A 6,000-nucleotide genomic window follows, 5' to 3' on the forward strand; every position below is an offset into this window, starting at 1 on the left:
TAGTCAAGGCTATGGTTTTTCCTGTGGTCACGTATGGATGTGAGAGTTGGACTGTGAAGAAAGCTGAGTGCCGAAGAATTGATGCTTTTGAACTGTGGTGTTGGAGAAGACTCTTCAGAGTCTCTTGGACTGCAAGGAGATCCAACCAGTCCATTCTAAAGGAGATCAGCCCTGGGATTTCTTTGGAGGGAATGATGGTGAAGCTGAAACTCCAATACTTTGGTCTCCTCATGTGAAGAGTTGACTCATTGGAAAAGACTCTGATGCTGGGAGGGATTGGGGGCAGGAGGAGAAGGGGACGACAGAGGATGAGATGGCTGGATGGCATCACTGACTCGATGGACGTGAATCTGAGTGAACTCTGGGAGTTGGTGATGGACAGGGAGGCCTGGCGTGCTGTGATTCATGGGGTCGCAAAGAGTCGGACATGACTGAGCTACTGGACTGAACTGGACTGAAGAACCCTGGCATCCAGAGACAGCTGTTCCCTACACCATTTTGCGTGTGTGTGTGATATTTGCCAAATGGAATCATAATGTGCATTTGGTTGTATAAATCGGTTTTGAGATGTCAGCTGGGTACAAGGTCGCCATATCTAGCCACTTACACCCTGGTTTCCATACTCTGCCACCTCTGCCCACCATGTGGAGTGGACCTCACATGTGTCAGTGTCTTCACGCCCCCATAGCTGAGACCGAGTCCGGAAGCAACACCCATCCTTACAGGGAGGACTGCTCTCCAATAGTTTTGTTTGTTCTGGACCCTAACTCAATCCCCTAACTCAGCTCATGGCCCACTAAGGGGTCTTGTCTGCAGTGTCCCACTGCCAGAGGAGCCAGGTCCCCTCCCGGACAAGGCGGGGTGTCCATTGTGGGGCTCTTAGGTACAAGGCATCCATCCACCCACATGGACTCTGTGCACATCTCTAACCCTTGCCTCTGGCTTCTGGAAGCAGACTCCCTGAGTCAAAGGGGAGGGCATCTGGGGACCCGGCACAAATCACCCTCCAGGAGAAGACTCGGGGTCCCTCCCACCACTGAGGACTCAGAGCCACAATCCTCATCCACACCAAGCAGTGTAGTTACAGCAGCTTTGGGGGAAATTTTTTTCTTTTTGCTGACTCAGCAGATGACGAATGACATGTAATTCAAAAGTCTTACTTTTCTAATGATGACTGAAGGTACACTTTTCATCACCGAGTCATTTCCAAAATGTGGCCACTTTTCCCAGTCCTGGGGTGAGCCTGCTGAACACGACCGCCTGGGCCTCTCCAGGGGGCATAGTTCATGTTCCCTGTCTAGCTAAGACACACCACTCCTTCTGCTGTGGCAGAAACCAGTAATCGAGAAACAAGAACCACGCTTGGAGAGTTGGCGAACTCAGGTTTATTACATCGGTGGGTCCAGAGGAGTTAACACTCCAAGCTCTGAGCCCCAGACAAAGGGGCTACAGAGTTTTTATACATGGACAGGCATGATTAAGCAGGTTTGCAGGGGCTGGGCGGTTGCAAACAGCAGGACAAGGGTGAGTGAGATAAGCTTCAGTTTCTAGTATTGTAAGTCCCCACTTTCTGAGACTACGTGACCTATGTGATCCAGACTTTGCAAGGAGCAAGCTGAGTTACAGAGGCAGAAGGATATGTAAAATTTTAACTTTTCCTCTAGAGTGCAACAGCTAAGTGGTTAGTGACTGGCTTGTGACCCACGAGATGCAGCAAGAATGATGGGAGGTCACTTTCAAAATGTAATGACAAAGAATTTGTCCCTTCCCTCTTACCTGCTCTCTCCTGTGTTCCCTCTCTGACCCTCCCTCCTGCTCACTGCCTCCCTTCCCACTTCTCTCTCTCTCTCTGTTCTATCTCTGGACCTGGGGAAGCAGGCACCCATGTTATGAGCTGCCCTGAGTAGTTGTCACAAGGAGAGAACCGAGGGAGCACTCAGGTCAATAGACAGGAACTCAGACTCTCAGTCCAAACATAGTGCTGCAGCCTGTGGATGAACTTGGGAGCAAATCCTCCCCCAAGTTGAGGCCAACTGAAGCCACAGCACCTGCCTGTGAGACACCCAGAAGCAGAGCAATCTAGCTAAGCCATGAACAGATACCCAGACCACACTGGGTTAGATATTAAATATTTGTAGTTTTAAGGTGCTAAATTTTGGAGCAATGAGGACCCAACAGCTAACACAGTCTACAGGCTCCGGGATCCAGTCCGACCCTCCTCCTCGTGACCTCCTCCTCCTCCCTGGGCTCACTCCAGCTGTACCAACTACCTTCCTACCCCTCTGGCCATACTCACCTCTGCCTGCCAGTCTCTGCCCTAGTGGTGCCTTCTCCCTCTTGTCCTCTGTGAAGTGAGTTGCTCAGTTGTGTCTGACTTCTTGCAACCCCATGGACTATATCATCCATGGAATTTTCCAGGCCAGAATACTGGAGTGGGTAGCCTACCCCTTCTCCAGCGGATCTTCCTGACCCAGGAATTGAACTGGGGTCTCCTGAATTGCAGCTGGATTCTTTACCAACTGAGCTATCACGGAAGTTCCATCTGGTCCCTACCAATTTCACCCCAGGGAGGTCTCTCGGATTCTCCTACTAAGTCCCTCCCAAGTCCTTCCTCACAGCTTCATCCCAGGCACTTGAAAGGCCCTCTCCTTTCACATGTCCTTGGTTTCATGATTTTGTCCATATCCCTCCAGACTGTGAGCTCCTGGCAGGCAGAGACCACTCAGTCGTCTTCAGCATCACACCCGACCTACAGGGCAGCTGGAGCAAGGTGAGTGACTGCTCGGTGATGAAGTGGGAGGAAACCCTTTCCTGATTTTGACCAGCTGAGTCTGGAGGTGAATGCTAGTAACAGGAGATCAAGTTAGCTCTGAGGCTGAGGGTCAGCCAGAATGACCTATGCATAACTCTTTCTGCCCCAGTTGCTCCCCACAAAAGCTCAGGGGGCACCTCAGACATAGGAGGCTGCCTGCCCCCTGGTGTCCAGAACCAGAACTGCAGCCCTAGGAAAGACCATCACAAAACCAAACAAGCATACTTACTTGTGTGAACTTTCAAGGCAATGGCTCTTGAGTCCCAGATAAGCAAAGAAGCAGGACCTTCAGGCCCCAAAGGAAGCACCAGCCACCTTGGGAGCCTCACTGGCCACTCTCTCTGTCCACCCCAAGTGTTCTTTTCACGCATGAGAATCCTCGATTGAGCCAGGATGAGGCCCACCCTCTTTCCAAGTGAGAGCCCCGAGGGTCCAAGAAAGACTAGCCCTGTCCCTGGACACTGGACTTGGTTTGTGGTGCCTGTGCCGCTTTGACAAGGGGATACATGTCAGAGGAGAGACCTATCTTGCCCAAGGTCACATAGTAATCCAAGGGCAAAGCTCATACTTCAGCCAGGATTAGACTTGGCTACATACAGCAGCAAACCCAAAATAATGGCATAGACAAAGGAGAGAGGCTTATATTTTTCTCATACCAGAGAACCCTAGAGGCAGGCAGTCTGTATTCATCCTGGGCTGCTCTTCATGGAAGGTGATGGGTGATCTGTCCTGTTCCAGTACCGCAGCATGTGATTGTAAAAATTTTTCTGCTGGTTAATCATAGACTTGCCTAAGAGTTGTGTGTGTGTGTATTGTGGTTTACTTGCTCAGTCATGTTTGACTCTTTTCGACCCCACGGACTGTAGCCCCCAAGGTTTCTCTGTTCATGGAATTCTCCAGGCAAGAATACCTGAGTGGGTAGCCATTCTCTTCTCCAGGGGATCTTTACCACCCAGGGATCAAACCCAGGTCGCCTGCATTGCAGGCAGATTCTTTACCATCTCAGCCACCAGGGAGGTAGTTTCCTAAGATTTTTGGTTGGGAGTTCCCTGGTGGCCTACTGGTTAGGATTCCAGGATATCACTGCTGTAGCCCGGGTTCAATCCCTGATTGGGGAACCAAGATCCTACTTTCTATCATCAAAATGGTCTAAAGTGGCTGCTGGGGTTCCAGCCTGAACCTGCCACCATTGCTGCCTTTCAGATACAGGAGGGAGGAAGGCATGAAGGCAAAGGGGACTGACTCAGCTTTGGCAGCTCCATCTGACCACCTGACCTCCCCAGAGTCCCACACCAAACTTCTGCTCACATGTCATTGGCCTAAACTTTGTCTGGTCACTCTTAGCTGCAAGAGAGAATGGGAACTCTAGTTTTTTAGTTTGGTGAATTGCTGCCTATATTCAAACTATCTCTGTTTTTAAGCAAGGGAAGAATGGAAACTATGGAAACAACCAGTGCTCTCTTCCTACATAGAACTCCAAGATGAAGAGTAGGAGACGGGTTACTTTCGGAGGCACTGGGCATTTACCTACCACAGCCTGTCTTGTCTTGGTGTTTTTCATTCACAGACAGAACAAAAAGTCTTGGTTCCAAACCAGGATATATGAGTGGGACTCTTGCTTTTAGTTCCCAGAAAGGTTATCAAAATCACACTATTGGCTCGTCTGCTTGTCACTTGTAAGTAGATCTAAGAAAATTATATTCTATTTCATAAGTGGGGTGGGGTAGGGATTGTGGAGATTTAAAAGCAAGCAGCATGTTTATTAAAACTCTATTCAGAATTATTTCTCTGTAAATCAAAGAATAAAATACATTTTCTGCAGCCTTTTTGATGCTCATGGTAAATATGATAGGAAGGATAATCCACAAAAAATAAAACTGATAGTGGTTAAAACTGCTCATGGTAGAATGTATCATTAACTAAAAATTAACAGAAGGAAAACTATATTTGAAAACATTTTTGCATGCATAATTTGACCCCAGAAAAGTGACTTAGTAAAAATAATGATCCCTAACATTTACAATAGCAGAATCCATAGTCAATAAATTGCAATGTGGACCCCAAATCAAGTAGTTTACACTTAAAAAATGCTCCTGACAAAAATAATTTCAGTGAATTAAGAATAAAAGTGGGAAAACTGGAATTGGTTTTCTGTGTTATATGCTTTATATAATATTATCTCATGTACTTTTAAAATTTTATTTTATTGAAGTATAGTTGAATTACAATATTGTGTGAATTACTGCTGTACAGCAAAGTGACTCAGTAATATGTTCTTTGTCTTTATTTTCTTTCTTTGTTTATTTTTGGCTGTGCTGGGTCTTCTTTGCTACATGGGCCTTTCTCTATTTTCGGAGAGCAGGCGCTGCTTTCTTGTTGCAGTGCACAGGCTTTTTATTGCGGTGGCTTCTCTTGCTGCGGACCGCAGGCTCTAGGGCACGTGGGCTTCAGTAGTTGCAGGGCGTGGGCTCATTAGCTACAGCTCGCAGGCTCTAGAGCACAGGCTCAGTAGTTGTGGTGCACAGATTTAGTTGCAAGTGGGATCTTCCTGGACTAGGGATTGAACCTGTGTCTCCTGCATTGGCAGGCAGATTCTTTACCACGGAGCCACCAAGGAAACCTACATTCTTTTTCAAATTCTTTTCCGTTATGGTTTATCACAGGATATTGAATGTAGTTACCTGTGCTATACAGTAGGACCTTGTTTATCTGTTCTATGTTTTTATCAGTTTGCATATTCTAATCCCAAACTCCCAATCCAACCCTCTCCCACTCCCTCCCCTTTGGCAAACACCAATCTATTCTCTATGTCTCTGATTTTATTTTTGTCTCATAGATAGGTTTATTTGTGTCATCTCTTAGATTCCACATTAGTTTACTTTTTAAATACTTGATAAACTTCATATTTTAGAGCAGTTTTAAGTTTATAGAAAAACTGAGCAAATAGCACAGAGTTCCCATATAGTCCTTCTCATTAACCCTTCTTCTCAATTTACTCTATTTTTAATCTTGCAGTAATACAGTTAATTTGCTAAAATGTATGGGCCAATATTGGTACATTATTAACAACTGAAGTCCATAGTTTTAGGGGTGTATGCATTTTGACAATTTCAAAATGTCACGTATCCATCCTTGCAGTATCACCCAGAATAGTTTTCCCCCCTCAAATTCCCCTGTGCTCCACCTAT

This window comes from Budorcas taxicolor, chromosome 8 (assembly GCF_023091745.1).
Source record: "Budorcas taxicolor isolate Tak-1 chromosome 8, Takin1.1, whole genome shotgun sequence".
Taxonomy (NCBI): domain Eukaryota; kingdom Metazoa; phylum Chordata; class Mammalia; order Artiodactyla; family Bovidae; genus Budorcas; species Budorcas taxicolor.